The sequence below is a fragment of the Apteryx rowi genome, unplaced genomic scaffold (assembly GCF_003343035.1).
Source record: "Apteryx rowi isolate R43461 unplaced genomic scaffold, aptRow1 scaffold_49, whole genome shotgun sequence".
Taxonomy (NCBI): Eukaryota; Metazoa; Chordata; class Aves; order Apterygiformes; family Apterygidae; genus Apteryx; species Apteryx rowi.
Genome location: NW_020450749.1, coordinates 20846 through 38066, shown reverse-complemented (window position 1 = coordinate 38066; position 17221 = coordinate 20846). Strand labels below are relative to the sequence as shown.

The 17221-nt window shown below is 36.4% G+C and overlaps 1 long non-coding RNA gene across 3 annotated transcripts in view; it reads left to right on the top strand.

Moving 5' to 3' along the window:
• LOC112972397 overlaps nucleotides 1–17221 on the top strand; it is a 37540-nt gene that overhangs the window by 3978 nt on the left and 16341 nt on the right. For 2 of the 3 annotated variants that reach the window (XR_003255667.1, XR_003255666.1), the window contains exon 2: nucleotides 5179–5266. This is a non-coding gene — a long non-coding RNA (uncharacterized LOC112972397). Of the gene's footprint in view, nucleotides 1–5178; nucleotides 5267–5689; nucleotides 5834–17221 lie in introns of those variants that run through there. The other variant, XR_003255665.1, reaches the window with a different exon arrangement.

Here is a 17221-nt window from a genome sequence, read left to right as displayed (position 1 = left end):
CGGCCCGGCCCGGCCCCCATGCCGCCCGGGGACGCCGAGCTGCGGGCTCCGGCTCCCGGCGTCTGCCCACCTTGAGCCTGGATTCACAGTTTCTGGCTCCTTTGCTCCTGTCATACTTTTTGTTTCGCTCACTGGTTTCTCCGGCCTCCTCTCCCAGAACTTTAGTTCATTCAGGGATGAGAATAAAAGAGGCCCTTTGCTCAGAAATCTTTCATCCTCTGCTAAATGCGTTATTTTCTCTCTCTTTCTCGCAGTTCCACTTTATTTCTGTATTACTGGGAGACTTAGCTACACTGCTTTAAAGCTCACTTAGTTCCCTTTTCTGTTAGTTGTAGGGTGCAAACTAGTGCCATGTGTATAATACATAGTATAAAGGGAGTCAGACAGATGGCTGTCTCCCCCGGCACGTTACTGATTCTGTGTTGAACTTACGTAACTCTTTGCTTCATTTTTTTGTTCTTACGTTTACACATTGGTGCAAGCAAGGAGAAGAGAAATAAAGTGAAGCTGATCCATTTCTTTCATTAGGCCATTAGTGTCTGTCTTGTAGAAAATATTAGCTAGTGTCCAAAGCTAGTTGCCTTTGCCTGTCAGTTTGATTTTGTTCACAAGTGTGGACTGCCAGTCCCTGTTCCCTAGCCAGTGCTTTTTAATATATGGCCAACAATTGTTAGTGGTCACTTCCAGCTGAACTTCTTTTGCTCAATGGAAAAAAAAATCCCTTTGGACTTTTTTTTTTTTGAATCTTTGATCATATTTTTAGTTGAAAATATACATGTAAGTCTGCAGCTCTTGGAGGCCTTGGAATATCTTGTGGTAATGAAGGCCAGAGCTTTGCATGATGATAGCAGAAGCAAATATTTTGTTTTTAGTGGGTGTTAGAAAGTTTCTTTAGTCTTGACCTTATATCTGTTAAACACTGTAGTCATCTTGGGAGATACCACTTCAGGAAGCATATCCATTAATCTTTTACACTTGGTTTGATTTCACCCTAAAAGTATATGGATCGCACTTAAAAGGCTTCCGTCAATTTATTTATTTATTTCACAGAACAAAAATTACTTAGGAAAGAGAAGTAGCAATACACTTTTCACCCCATACAATGGGGTGATGTATATTTCCCTTTCCATAGTGTGACTTGAAAGATCAACGGGCTTGTTTGGCAGAGGTTGTGTGTAATGACTAATGCTTTAAAAGTTATGTAAAGAGGGGTGTTTGTGTATGTGTATATATAAGTTATGTCAGCTAACATGATACAATGACATATTTTAAAAACATTTCTGTTAAAATAGTGAGTCAAGGAAACAGAGCTTTGAAACGTTTCTAAATGATGTCAGAACCTGAGAGAAAAGCACTGCTTTTTGATATACTCGGGAGTTCACATACAGCTTTATTAGTCAAGCAGCAACAAAATACAAAGGTGCACATTTCAAAGTTTTGCCTTAGTAAGTTCATTTCTGTTCCTCTCTTTCAGTGTCTTTTTGTTTAGGTCTACATGCAGTTTTCTATTTTTTTTTCTTAGGTAGAATAGCAAGAATGGGAACTTTGAGACATGTTACTGAAACATAGCAACTGATTTCCCTTTTATTTTACACAAGCTATTCAGAATTTTTTTGGCATATAAAATTCTTTAAGAGTATTTATTGATACATCATTACAAGCCATGACATCATGTTTTAAAAGCGACAAAATATGGTAAAATCCTGTCATTAGTAGGGCTGTGTACTCGGTCAGTGTGATGCCTATATGAATATATGGGTATATTTATTTAGATGTAGTTTTGCGCAGAAGGGAGAGATCTGATAGACGTATTTGCTGGAAAGCAGCCGATTTCTACAGTGATAAAACTGGATAATTACATGTTCCCAAAGCCTTTTCAGCACAGAAGTAGGTGTTCTTTTAGAACAATATTCTGTGGCAACAACAAATATTTGTGACATCATTGTAAGAGATTTCCTGCCAATTTTTAGTTTACTGTCTTTTAAAAGAAGTCTGGAATTCTTTGGCACTGGTGAAACACATACCCATCGTATATTCAAGTATTCAGTGAAGTTTTAAATAATTCTCTTTCAATTAATACAACAGGAACCTGAAAAATGGATTTTCTCTTAAAGAAACAAGAATCAGTACATAGATATTTCTTTCCTCCTCTTGTATATTTTAAAAACCTCATATCAGTTTTATGTTTACAGTTTTGTCCTGTAAAATTAAGAAGAAAGAAAACAGTAGCCTAAGTTTGAAAATTGTTTCTTGGGAATTAGTTTAATCAAATGTTTTGTGAGTCTTGCAAATTGGAAAGAATAATATAAAATTAGATATATTGGTAAACTAGGTTAATCACAGTCATTCATTTGTAGCAGAGAATACATATCTATCAATTGATGTTTTTTGAAGTCGGGAGAAACATTCCATCAAGCTAATGTGTTTAAGGGTATCATATCAGGCACAGACAGGTACTAGAAGTGATAAAAAACAGATAACCTGCAATAAAATGATTTACAGATGGGTCATTATCTTCTATAGAGAGGTTACAAAGATCATATTCTTTATAAAAACAGAATGCAATTCTACAGAGCTAGGAGAATTATCTAAATGCATCTGAATATATAATGTTTTCTGAGTGACTGGTAGAATTTATCAAAGCAAAATTTGTTAGCCTTCTTATCAGCAGCATATTATTTTAAGATATAGAAAATTACTGTCCTGTATTTTAAATATTCTTTATTTTACCCACTTGATAAAGTAAAGCTTGGGAAACATTTTGCCTCTTATAGTGTGATCCTTTTAGTGCATACATTTAAAATATGCATAAAAATGTTATCCACAAATTAAAAAAAGGTGTAAAGTTTGATGTTAGGGAGCTATTAGTTTTCATGACCTGTTTCATACGGCGTGTGCCTGAAATGCATCTTTTCTATCAGTGGTAAGACAGGATGTCATTTATATATTTTCTCTTTCTTCTTCAGCTTGACAGAAAGGTATACAGTCAATTGTTTCTCCGGTCTCTCATAGACTGACATAAGGCAACAGGAAACTCTAAACCCTCAGAGGTGCAGTATTGATTTGATTCCTAACTGCAAATCCTTCATATCATTGCTCAAAATATCTAACTTTACACCAATATTAGCCATTCTTTTTATAGTGACACCATGCTTAGTAAAAAACTTCTAAGCACTGAGGTCAGGTGTTGAGATTGGATTCTAGTTTATTTTTTATGAATCAGATAAAGATTTCTGTGCATGAGACCGTATGTGAAGATGAGAGAACAAGAACATTTCCATATCAAAGGCAATATATCTGAGGCTGCATAGTAATTAAAATGCAGTGGTTTGGACTCTGTGCACTAGCACTTAAGCAGAGCGTTGTTGGGACCTTGTGCAGCATGCAGGCGGTTGTCTCTTGCATACTTCTAGAAATATACTTATAATTTTGTACAAACATTTATGCCAGTCCACACTTTTCTGTGGATAATTTGTATTTCATCCAAACCATTCAAAGTAGAAGTTATTTTTTGAGCAACCCCCTCATTATGGCTTTTGTGCATCAACTATTTTTATTCTGGTTGTTTGTATTTCCTCTTACCAGAATGATGGCTTGTTTATAGTCGTATTTTTTTGTGTGTTTCTCTAAGACCCCTTCTACATACCACTGAAATTTTACTGCTTGCTTGAAATGTGTTTTATTAGAAAGAAAAATGCTAATATCTTTTTAGGTGCATGGAAGATGGTGTGATTTCTTATGTACCATACTTTATGGCAAATTAAATGTATATACTGGAACCTAATATTTTTAATGATACAATATGTATTTATTAATTCTGACTAATTGTTACACAACATAAAGAGAATTAATACATTGCTTCAAAGACCTGCTTATGTGGGAAAATCAGCAAAAATTATTCCACAGGAGCTCCTCATCTGGAAATTGTATTCTGGAATAGATATGACTTTAATTCCAGAGTAGATTGTCCTCCTAAGTAGCTGTTCCGGAAGGGTTGCTGTCAAATTGTTTACTTCATAAACTGTGTTGGTCAGTGTCCCAGTGTGGAGGAGGCTGTGAGCGCTGCAAATGCCCTCATTACTCAGACACTTGTTCTACAGAGCTTCTGTCCATTAATGCTGCAAAAGTATTGAGGTGAAACTTTTGGGAAGTCTTCATATTTAAATAGAGTATAGTGTTATGGTAATCTTATAAATCTTGCTTCATTTTTATCAATTACAGATTGCAATTGGTTTATGAGTATGTGAGTACTTCGAGCTATAATATCACACTTTTAGAGGATGTTCTGTATGCTTTTTTACATTTGTATTATTGTTGTGGATGAGCTTGTTAAACAGATCCTGACCATTTGTGGTTAGTAAAAACCCATGGTATTTTTGCACAAGTAGGGGGGTTAACCTCAATGTCATGGCCTAATTCCAGCTAAGATAGGATGTAGTTGCCCATCTGCATTCCTCTTATAGTTTTAACTGGCTCGGTTAATCCTCATTTCCTCTCCTAAATGTAGTAGAGTAGTGTCCTAAGGACACTTGCTGCATTTTACCTTAGAAGTACCAAATCCAGCTATTGAAGTAATATGTGAAACTAAATAATGAATCACATTTTAGGAACTTTCCAGGTAAGAGATGTTTCATACACCTGACTGACCTATTATTATTGGAGTGAACATTTTGAAGGATTTTATTTATTCAGTATTTAAATTTTGAGCTATTTCAGAGGAACATTTTAGACACATGGGGACAAATCCTCAGCTGGCATAAGCCAGAGTAACTCCATTTACTTAAGTGATGGAGTGCTATTTTACTCTGGCTGCAAATGTGTTCCGTAGGACACAATCCAGTTCCTGCTGGATTCAATGGAAAGGCCTTTCTGTGACTGTGCTAGGAGTTGGGTTGCCTGTGAAGGCTCTGTTCTCATTGAATTCAATGTAGAAAATAACTTGCTTTGGTTTCAGTTAGATCAGAAATCAGGTTCATCTACATGATGTTGTTTATGGCTTTAGGATGAAATTAACTGAACTTAATCTCATGTAAACTGTGTACTACTAGATCATCTGTCTCCCCATATCTACTCTTCCAGTGGGTCTTCTGGTATAGTGTATGCACTCTGTGGGGTTCTGGCTGTTGGCTTCCTGTATCTGTGCAGCCTGTGGCTATGCATATTCCCTTTTTCTTTCAGTCACTCTGGTCTACTGAGACAGATTAACTTTCTACAGAACCTTTCATGTCACCAGTCCACTGCTGAGGGACTCACATAGGCCACTACAGTAAGAACATACTTTATTTAACTTTAGTTCAAGTAAGTATAGATGTGCTCATGTCAAATTTTTATGTACATAAACAGACATGTTTCAATTTATTTTTAGTAAACTCATGTTCTGTTATAGATGCCTGTTCTCATAACTTGCCCAGAAGCTCAAACATGAATTCTAGGAAAACCCTTTCGCACTTTGACAGAGTTGGGTGTTTTGAATTCAACCATGGAAGTATCATTTTGACTAATGTTGGTATGTGCATTCAGTTGTAAAATGGGATCTTTCCCATTTTGCTCCAGTGGAAAATGTATCTACAGTTTGTAATTTGATATAGAAGTATTTGGTCAAAAATGATAATATGTCCACTAGTATATTTTTATGATATGGGGCCTTACTTTTTTTTCTATTGAGGGAAAGTGTGTGTTTGTTTTTCAGGTAGAGAGAGGCTTGAAAGATAACATGTCACTGGTTTATTTTCATCACTTTGTATCTACATGCTTGCATGCGTAAGTGCATATGCATACATACATGCACCTTTGCAGGGTATCAGTGTGAAAAGGGGAATGAAAAAGGATAGAAAGGAGGATTCTAATTTCACTTTTAGTTATACCAGCAAATAGCAAATTTGTAGTAGCTTTAATTGTAGTGTCATCAGTGTAATTGCTAGTTACTGCAGTGCTTGGTAGCCTTCTATAGGCTCTAGTTCCAATTACACTACGTGTTCTTTCCACCATGGATCTATGGTGGAAATTACTGCACCAATGGCATTTCTCTTTTAAAGTAACAATGGAATATTTTCATTTATTTCAAAACAAGTTAGATATGATCAGCTATTCATCTTGATTTCATAGGCTTAAAGGATGGTTAACTGGGGTTGAGATGGGATAAGGGCTATGCAGGTTATTAGTAGTAAGTTTAGAGAAGTGTAATGAGATGCAAAAATGTGTGAAACAGAGGAGAGATCAAGGAAGAAAGGTATTACCAAATAATGTTCTGGAAAAAGGAGTAAGATAAAACATAACTTGTTGTCAATTCTGTATTGCAGTAGTACAACAGATCATTGGTATTCCTCTTAACAGGGTCCTTTATGTATTTTGGTTACTGTTAGAGTATCACAAGTTACAAATTTGTCAGCATACCTACCTGAGAAAAAGGAGCATTTCCGTGTTAGAATATCTGCCTAGATTTAAAGCATTCAGCAAGGCAATCACCTTGCTGCCTTAAGGCAGAAGAACTTATTAATGTTGGCCATTGTGAGTTCTGGCGCCTCTTCACTTGGAGAGCAGGCTCTGTTAGCCTTTCTACTTCAAAGCTATATTGTCACTGCAGGTAAATAAATCACAGACTCCCCTATTCTTCAAGAATGGCTTACTGAGGTTGGGGCTATATTAGCTTATGCGTTATCATGCCTCTGGGCTTCACCATATATATGATGCTTCTGGAGGATGGCAGGTTGCAAGCAGCCCCCATTAGACCCAACAGTCCCTCTAACTTTTGACCCTTTGCTACCTCTGTGTACGAACCCTCATAGACACAGCAAGGTCAGCCCAAGTGTGTCTCTTTGCTGACCCACACAGTTCAGCCTAGACTTCATGTCTAGAGTATTCAAGCAGTTAAGCAGGCATCTGTTCCCTGCTTTGCAGATCTTCACATAACCTTTGGTAAAAGGCTGGGGAAATTTTTTTCCCTTCTCCTCCTTCTCCTCCAGCAGTGGGAACTCTATTATGTCAGTCTTCACTGTCACTAAACAATAACAATTCAATCTGTGATGTTTATTTTAAGAATGTAACAAAAACTCTAATTAGCGATGTTAGTGAAGATATACTGTCATGTGCTTTATGAGGTGAGTGGTTGTGTCCACTAACAATTGCTTTGAAAACACCGTTGCATAACACTCTGTGATAGGAATGGAATCAAATTACGGACCTGAAATCAAGGTGATGCCCTAAAAGTGAAAGACTTTGAATCCTCTGAGCTTTGTGTGTAGTCTTTTCGGGGAAAAAGAAAAAATAGATAGGTGAGAGAAAGCAGCTGATACGCCTAAGAAGTAATTACTGAGGGTTAGCTGGATTTTCAGTTTATGAAGTCTGCCCTTGGACAGGTTGAATTCAGGTTTTCATGATTTTGAGTATATTGCATAACATGACCAAAAGCAGAGGGAGCAGGAAGGAATTTTTTAGCTGAATTGTGAGTGAGTGTGATCTCTTACAGAAGTGTAAACTTCAAGGCATAAACGGTTGCTGAACCAACTTCTGATGGATTTTTTTAGTAAAAGTTGTACAGAAATGGCTAGGATAACAAATTAAACAGTAAGGGACAAATCCAGGCCAAAATTATATTTGCTTACTGCATTCCTCCTGTGGAAAACTTTCTATTTCAGTAATTCAGTGTGGGATGATTAGATAAAGAAGGTGAGCACTTGTTTCCCCTCATGCTGTCTAAGTGTGGCTCCCACATGATACTTCCTGTCTTTCACATATTGCCTCTTTAGTATTGATAGCAACTAGATGCGAATCAGCATGGCATCTGCTAGTTTGTTTTCAGCTGACCGGGCTAAAGAGCAGATATGAAATTTATCGCCAGGAGGCTGTGACCTCATCACATACAAGTGGCATTCCCACAAGTAGGTAATGAAGCACCCCTATTGAGTGTAGCTAAAGTCCAAATCCTCAGCAGAGGTATAACATATTCAATTTAAACAGCTCTCCCTAACTTTAAAGCCGTCCCTTGAATTTTTTTTTTTTTTTTTTTTTTTTTAATCCACTCGCTGTTGTAGCTGGAGCAGCAGCTGTCACTGGTCTCTGCTGTTGCCACACTGTGCTGAATTGGGCCTTCTTGAAAGTGTGTGGGAGAAGAGAAGGGAAGAAAAAACAAAGGGAGAGGAAGAGGAGGGGAAGGGATATGAAAGGACAAAGATGGGAGAGAAGACTGTGTTGAACTGAATAGTGACTGTAATGCTCTTATTGCTATTGAACATTCATAGGGAATTTCTACAGTCAAATATTATCTGATCATAGCTTGAAACATTTAAATTATTACAAGTTTTCCATATAGCTGCTATAATGCTGACTTTCTAAGAAAGTTTGCAGTGGTCAAAATAGTCCCCTTTAGTGCTCATTACACTCAAGACTGAGCTCCATATTCCTCTTCTGTTGCTCATAATGAAGTTGTTCACAACAAATACTTTGAGACAGAAGTTATTTGCCTTTGGTCTCTGAGAAAAGGTAGGCTTCAAGGGAAGGTTTGAATGGATCAGTTCAGTGATTTATTTTTTTTTGGTACATTTTCGTCAGTCTTGTGTGTGTGCATAAAGGTTGTATTATTTATATGAAGTGCCTGTGAATAATTAGCATGAATATCTTAAAAATTTTTTGTTTTACTGATCCTTCTAACAATTGATAGATAACGAATACTACTGAAAGACTTTCCAGATTCTAAATTATTAGTGTAAATTAACAATCCCAACACATTTACACACCAATCTGTGATCTGAATGTTTAAGCTGATGTGAAACAAAATTGTATTTTATGTTTTTAATATAGTTGTGAGTGGAAGAGCGGTAGCTTTTGTTAGCAATGAAGGTTTGAGACTAGCTAAAAGCAAAGCGGAAATGAAATAGGTGCTTTAGAGCCTGAAGTAGTCAGTTTCTAGGAAGGGAGGGAGAATACTGGAATGAGAGGAAATGAGAGGGCGTAAAGAAAGGGAGGGGATAGGATAAGAAACAAAGAAAACTAGGATATGTGGGGTCAGATCAATATTAGTGGATACAGCCTTTCAAGTCATATTTAACGACTTTATTCTCCTGCTTCACCTATACCCTTCCACTTTCCAAGAAACTGAGAAGATACCAAAATCATCATTGCTGTCACTCACAATCAAATGGGATATTAACTGAGCTTAGAGTGGGAGTAATGACTGAACAGCTGTTGATAATTGGGATGTATAATCTCCAGAGTTGAGAATATTGTGATATGTAAAATGGAAAAATAATTTTCATATATTCTCAGCTTCCTGGAAGGTTGTGAAGCTCTTGTATTTATAACATGCTTTCAGTGAGAGGTTTTTTGGACTTCCAGTGTTAGACAATTCTTTTAGAAGAACTAAATCATGACCTGCAGTCTTCCGGTTGTGCGTATTAGGCTGGGCTGGAGCCACTGCACCACACTTAGTAACAGATCCAGGCTGGCCTGTGTGTTGTATTGTAGAGATAACAAATAGGGAACTAGTCTATAACTACAATAAATATGAAGCTTCATCTTGAGAGGCACTGAACTATTGAATCTCCAGGGAAGGACCCATAGGTCCCCCATATCTCTCATAAGAGTGTCTAGGGTTAGTAGGATCATCTATCGCTATGGTTTGATTGGAATTCTTGAGCGTACAAAAATACGCCATGATGCATGTCAGCTCTTTTTCTTGGTGAATGCTGTAGTCCAGGCTTCCCAAGAGTAATGTTCTCTCCAGTTAAAGCTGCCAGATCATGCCAGTCTTGACTGTCTGATGATTTTAGGGTCACTCTATTACTGGCTGTGCATGTTTGTTAATTAATTTCTATGCCACAATGTAGTATAGTTGTCCAAATGAGGCATGGCAACCATTACACAAAATAAAAACCTTTCACAATTTGTTTCTAACCTTGTTTCAGACATGATGGTGCATGGGGTTCTTTCCATCCTCTTCTGGTTTCTGTGTGCAAGTTCTCACTTGATTAATGTGTCAGTATCTTACTAAACTTTTTAAAAATTCAGATTCTAATAAAATGTCTTTATTCCTGTTTAAAAATATTTGATATACCGTTTTTTTTTGCAATGAATAGGGCCATGAAATTAAAAAAAGGGGCAAAACATAAAACAAACAACCCCTTTTGCACACAAATAAAAGGATGTTTTAACATCAGTTATTACTTGTGTGATGTGAGAAATTAATTTTTATTTGCATTTTGCTCTTGTGCTGTCTCTCGTGTGAAAGCACACTAGGTGACAAAGCCATTTTTCCTAGGTCACACTCAGGCCTCAGACCTCTCATGGTGAATAGCAGAGCTGTGTTGCTGGGTAGAAAATTCTCATTTGCCAGAGGTCAGTGATGTCCATGGGCTGCCTCTTCTCCAGTGCTGGAGCTATAGCAAATATAATCAAATGTGTGAAGAGCAGTTTGACTCTTATCACAATTGTTGTATTAAAATAAATATCAATGATGAATTGGATAATTGGCATTTATTCACAATAATTCATGCAATGATGATTCTTACAATTAAACTCAGGTGCACATGCTCAGTTACGTGCTGCTTCTCAGCCAGAGAAGCCAATGGGCTTTGGTCCATGGCTCTTTTGTAAGCCTAAGGGGAAATCACTGGGAATATATATATATATTTTTATATATATTTGATCCTCCAAAAATCAAAAGCAAATGCTACAGTGGATCATAGGAATGGCTGCTGAGCTTCCACATTCTTCTACTTGTAGTTGTGGAAGAAGGGTAATCTGAGCTCATAATCTCTGAATGGTTCAAGTCTTCAGAATGAAAGTCAGAGTTATTGACTAAGGCAGGTAGAAAATTCATTTGCTTGAGCTCTTTTAAGTCCAGTTGATAACACTCAGGGTTTAGTCCTGCAAGATACCAAGTGCTCTGGTCCTGGTTCAACAGACTATGTAAGCGCATGCTGAGCTTTAAAGCCCATGAATAACCTTAGTGGGAATGAGACTATGTATGTGCTTAAAATTCAGCACGTAGTTAAGTACTTTGCTGGATTGGAGCCAACATGCTTAGCACTTTGGGGGACTGAATCCTTATTCACTAGTGGTGCTTTATTTATTTTTTTGGTTTATGCATTTCCTCACTGAGCTGGTCTTTTGTTTGATGATCAGCCTTCAACATGGTCAGGCTTAAAAACTTTTGGGGCTTGTTTTGTCTAGAAAGCTATGGATAATCTCTGGAGGGAATAGCTCATTTTGCATAATTACTGATGTTAGATAAGTATGTTCTTTATAATCAACTTCTGTTTAATATGAAAATGTTAAGATTTTTGATCGAGACTCTAGCATTTGACCCAGAGTTTATTTCTTCCCTTGTTTAGAACTATGTTATTTATCTGCAGAAATTAAAATGCCCAACTATTATTAGTATATCAAATTCTGAAGATAATTTTTTTTTTATAATGACTTTTTCTGCTTCCAAGTTCTCTTTGCTTTCTACAAGCTTTTTTCTCGCTCCAAAGGAGTGTTCTTCAGCCAATAATTAGCAGTGGGCTTTCTCTGAACTGTGATCTCTAGACAGTTCAGTCAGATATTTGGTCTCCTCTCAAAATGTCTTGGCCATGTAGGGTAATGGTTCTGAGTTGTTTTCTTCCTCCTCTCACCTGTTCTACTACACGGTATAACCTTGCTGCTACCTTAATGTTGCTAGAGTCATAGAAGCCAGAGAATCTTTTTCTGTTGTGGTATGATTATTCCCAATTATATTTTTAAAATTTCACTTGCATACGTACATCATTCTCTCTAAATTCATGACCAAGCATCAAAAAAGATCAAATGAACAAAATGAATTTAAAAAAAAGAAACACAAGAAAACTGTAGACATCTCAGGCAAAAGTAATGGATGCAGTTTTTCCTGAACAGGAACAAACTTTGGTCTTGTCTGATCAGTGAGGAAAGAGAATTTCATTGTCTCAGAGCTTTTCCTTGCTCCCACAGAGACGGAATATGGGTACTGTTAAGTGCTGTCCTAAATCTTGACTGTTTGTGTTTCTTTTTAAGCACCATCTTTAAAATAGCTGAGGTAAAGCATATGTAGCTTAGATTCGCGTGTAGACAGGCAAGTTGCTGCATGTCTAGCTGGAGGGACATAAGAAATCATACGTTTAGCTCTTCTTTCCTGCCTCTCAGCTGAAGTGCAGTACATAACTGTGTGAAAGCTTCCAGTTAGTATCACTGTAGCAAAGTGAGCTGGATTAACCTGCAGCTCAAACCATACAATGTGTAAGTGGAGGGCCAGTAAGGTCTAACAGAGAGCAGAGGGCAGTAACGTYGGAAACAGCTCTAGGTGAATTCCTGAGGGGTCGAACAATATACCTGCCTCGTGTCGCTCCGGCAGCCCTGGGCACTAGCGCGGGTGCCACTGAACTGGAAGGCGGGAGAACTTGGCATTAACCTTTGTTTTGTCATTGCCACGGGTTGTGATTACGAACACGTTACTTTACTGGCAGTACCCTTCTTTCCCCTCCTGTCTGATCTACTTAGACTCTAAGGTAACGACTGTCTCTAACTGAGTGTTTGTACTATGGGTATCAGTTTTAAGTGTGTTCTAGGAATAAATAATAATAGTTGCAAATATATGAGCTGATAGTTTTTAATGCTGTTGTGTGGATGTGTGCTCTGAATCCAAAAGAAGAATCTCATTTCTAATTCAGTGTCAATAAGATCCTACATGATTTAAAGCATTACAGATTATTTTTGCCAACTGTCAAAGATTCATTGAGAGAGGATGGTGAAGCATGGATACTTTTAAAAAGCACTTATCACTTCATGTCTCTTAAAACTAGATGGCTCAAGAATGCTTTTGAGAAATTTATATGATAAACATGTTCACAGTTACATGTTTACTAGCAAAATACATCGAAGACTGCCACTGATTTTTTTTTAATCTCAATCTAAGTTCAGTTTTCTGCTAATGACAAGTGTTTTTTGTATTTTTACTATTATTCTAAAGGTTTATTCAGCTTGACAGTTGTAGGATTAAGCTTTGCAAGCAAAAGGATAATATATCCTATGTTTACAAGTTAGCCAGAGGCCAGGTTTTATAAACTTTGAAAATACAGCTATTGCTATTTTATAAAATAGACTAGTCAGCTTTCCAAGACACAAAATAAATCCAGCAATGGAGCTGATTTCCTTGGAAGCTTGCTGCTCTCATTTATAATGATATATTTTGTCCTAAAGCAATGTTACATGGGAAACTTAAAAACGTTTTAAAAGAGGTCAAGAAATGGGGCTCAAAACACAGACATATGGGGCCTGATTCTGAAAGTATCATATATCTCCTGTGAGAAGCTTTAGTTCCACTGTAAGGAGCACTTCGCAAAGGACATTTGGTCCCATTCAGAACTGGGTCCATGTAAGATTTGAGAATTTGATCTTCCAGTGCATTCTAACAGATACAATGGCTTTCATTAGTAAACATCTGATAATAAGGTCACAGCTGAGCCCATAGTCATCCATGTTAGTAATTGAGAAAAATATCAGTGCTTTTTATTGAAGACCAGCTAGTGATCCTTTTAATCTTAAAATTTCAACTCAAAATAAGAGATTCAAAGTTCATAGCAAGACAAATTATAAATTCTGGAAAAGGATTTTGAATGCATTGGGCAACACCAGCATCTTTATTTAAAAACATGAAATTTAAGGAAATTCCACATAACTGCAGATTCCTGTTTTATTATTTGCAGCATAGGAATAATTCGTATTTGCATCAGAATGTTTGTATTTACAGCAGATGAAGAGAACATCTCAGATGAACTATGGCTGTAATGCTGGGCATTTTTATTTGTTTTTAAATAATGCTGGTATATTTAAATGATGAAATTGGATTTGCAGTGACTCTGGTGCACAGGTCTGTAGCACTGAGAAGGTGCTGCCCTGTTAGTTCTCAATCTTGTCACTTCTGGGGAACAGCAGTGAAACTGTTCGTTCCTGACAGCAGACAGCCCCACTGCAGGGCCCTGGTTTCATGTTACATTAAGTATTAGTGCTGTTCTTTCAGGAGCTATTATGCTGTGACATCAAAGATTTTCTGACAGGGCAGTTGTAGGTTAGCACTGAAGTTGTCTACTGAAATTTTTAAGAATGGAATTAAATATATATGATCAGATTTAATATGAGAGATCGGAAACTGCATATAAAATGGAGTTAGTGGTTAAAGAAAGCTGCAAGAATAATTATTTGGTTTGGCCTATTTGTTCTTTCTTGTCCGAGGCGATTTTATTGCCTCTAATTCTACAGCAGTTCCAAAAATACTGCCATATGTTAACATTTTTGTACAACTGATTATTTTCTGAAAAATGTTGTGTGAAACAGGAGGAAAAGGACTTTTATAAAATAAGGGTTCGGTATACCCCTGCAGTGGCTAGTATAAATTAAGCCTTGAACAATAAGTATAATAGCCCACATTCTTTTTTTTTACTGATTGCCTAATTACTTAAAAGGATCAAGATACATATTTCAAATAGTGAGAAAGTGATTTAAATGGCAAGAAAAAGCATAGGAGTGATTTCTGAAACTTACAGCTTTTTGTAAGAGAGAATGAAGAGAGAAACTATAAGTACGTCTAGATTGTGATTTACACTATTGTTCTTTGGAAATTCAGAATCCAGTTGCTGCCCGACTTAAAGGGAAGATGAGAGGAATTTGAAGCAAACTGGCTGTGTAGCTGCTCTGGACAAAAAAAATAAATTCTTGAGCATGTGCAACTTCAAATGTTCCTGTAGATTCTTATGTGGTGAAATCAGCGTTGCTACAACTATAAAATTACTATTATGCTCTGATGAGGCAAGTTCAGTGACAGGAAATATCAAAATTAATTTTGGAAACACATGTCTGCATATTTTTGATTACGTTACTAAGACATTTGTTCCATTTAGTATCAAGCAAGTGAATCATCTATTAAAAATGAAAATGTGTACAATAGAGTAATACTTTTCCAGTAAAAAATAGTAAGAAGTTGAACAGCACTGTTTAGTCATAAATAAGACACTTGCATAATTTTGCTTATTGAGAAATTGAGAATAAGAATGAAATAACTACTTTAAGATCACTGATGCTAACATGTGAACCATGTATAATGGATTTTTATTTTTCAGAAAGAAACAAAAAAGTTACACTTATGTGAAAATAAGCACTTAGGATATGTTTTTTAAATGATTGTGCTATATATACAATAATCACTTTCAGGAATGAAAAAGTTGCATAAAGAATGTAACTCTTTGTGGTGGTGTTTTTTTGATATGGCCAGGAATAAGCAGTATGATTCTGAAATCCTTGCTCAGGTAAACAGATCTTTCTCTTGTTTTGGGGCTGCTCTGTTGACTAAAAGCTTGCAGGGTCAATCTTGAAGTTTATATAGCAGTAGAATATGCTATTTATACTATACTAATTGACCAAAACTAGCTGTATGGTTGCTTTGATCAGGCATAATGATTTTAGTTTGTTTAGATAACATAGCTTGACTTTGGTTTTCCTGCACTGCAAAACACCTATCAGCAAATCAAAATCTTTATGGCTGAACGTTCAGAGGTAGCCAGTTTAGAATGAAAATGCAACCCTTTATACAGATGTGTGAAGCTCTGGGAATAGTGGCACTACCCTTAGGAAATACTCACTGACAGGTGGCAACAGTGGAATACAAAATTATCCTTTAGCTCTATAATCTCAAATCACAGCATTTAAAATATGTATAAAGAAAGAAAAGTGTGGGTAGTAGAGCTGGATCTCACAGAGAACTTTTAAAGTGCTTACAAAGGTACACGATGATCTGATTAGCTAGCATGTCTAGAGCATTTGTTGATCGATAGTTCTAATGCCCTCAAGAGTGTGAGATTATGGGTAGGTTTTTCTTCCTTTAGTATACTATAGATGAAAAGGTGCCAGATAAAGCTGTGTTTTGAAACAAATTTTTAGCAAGCTATGTTTACTTTAAGGAACCCGTTTGACTATTTTATTATTTTGCACAGAGTATCCTTTCATTTATCCTATAATCACAGAGCCTAAGGACTTTATCTTAAATTCAGGTAATGATACTTACCGGTATATCTGCAGTGTGTCCATCCTGGGTACATTTGTCTTTCTTATGTTCATATTGTCGCTTAGTTACATTTTTTTCTTGAGTATTAGAGACGTTACCGTATTTCAGAATAGGAAACTGTTTAAGGAGGACTTGTCAAAAGTTCTCTCATTATAGGAAGGTCTAGAATCCTTTCAATTTCCTGCATAGAATGCCTGGTGTTTGTTGAGCAGCTAATATTTCAATTTCTATTTAAATAAACAGCAGTAGAGCTGACTTGGTAAGTGTGCCACTAAATAGATCATGTTACCACTTAACTTAGGGCTAATGCTTAACAGTCTGGTTTGCTCCATTTTGGTGGCAACATTCATGTAAAGGCCAAGTGGTTCCAGAAAAGAAACAAGCAATAATATTATATTATATTATAGCAGCAGTTATATTTAGTTGGCTACAAGTGCAAAGTTGAACAAATGTCTAAACATATAAATAAACATTAAGCAAATTTTAATTCTCTAGAAGAAACAAAGACTAATTATATTTTTCTATACCTCAAATATGTTTAAACAACATTATTGCACAGACCTCATGTAACAAAAATTAGGAAATCTAAACTTCTGATAGGTCAGTCTGTCACTAGCTTTTTCTGTTGTAGAATGAAAATGAGAAGTATCAAAGCATTAACTGAAGGTGTGCATGCGTGTACACATACAGACAGTATCCTTCTGCAGCTTCAGATAGAAAACTCCAGATTTTCTTGGCTTTTGTTAGACTCCACAATACTTAAGCACCTCTGAGAAGTTGCCTTTGTCTCTTCTTGTGTGTTTAAAATGTGTAAATACCATAAGGAAAACATCAGTGGAAGGTGGTAAGGTTTCTTCTCTCAGCCATTCGATTTTGTTTGGGTAAATACATAATGGATCAGGATGTTAAAACTGTATTATATTTTCAGGGGTTGTTCAGGCCTTTGGGCAAACAGAATCAAAATCAGGATTTTGATTCTTTAGTTGCAGAATGTTTGCATGTATTAGCTAGATTTATGTGTGCTAGGGCAGTTCAGAAGGAATGCTGTGGAAGACTGAAAAACCTTACGATTTACAATTAAAATGATAAAGGAGAGAGATTTTTTTGTCCTTCAAATGAAACACAATAAGGGTCCTTTTTTTCCATTTGCCTCTTTTTTTTTTTTTTTTTTTTTTT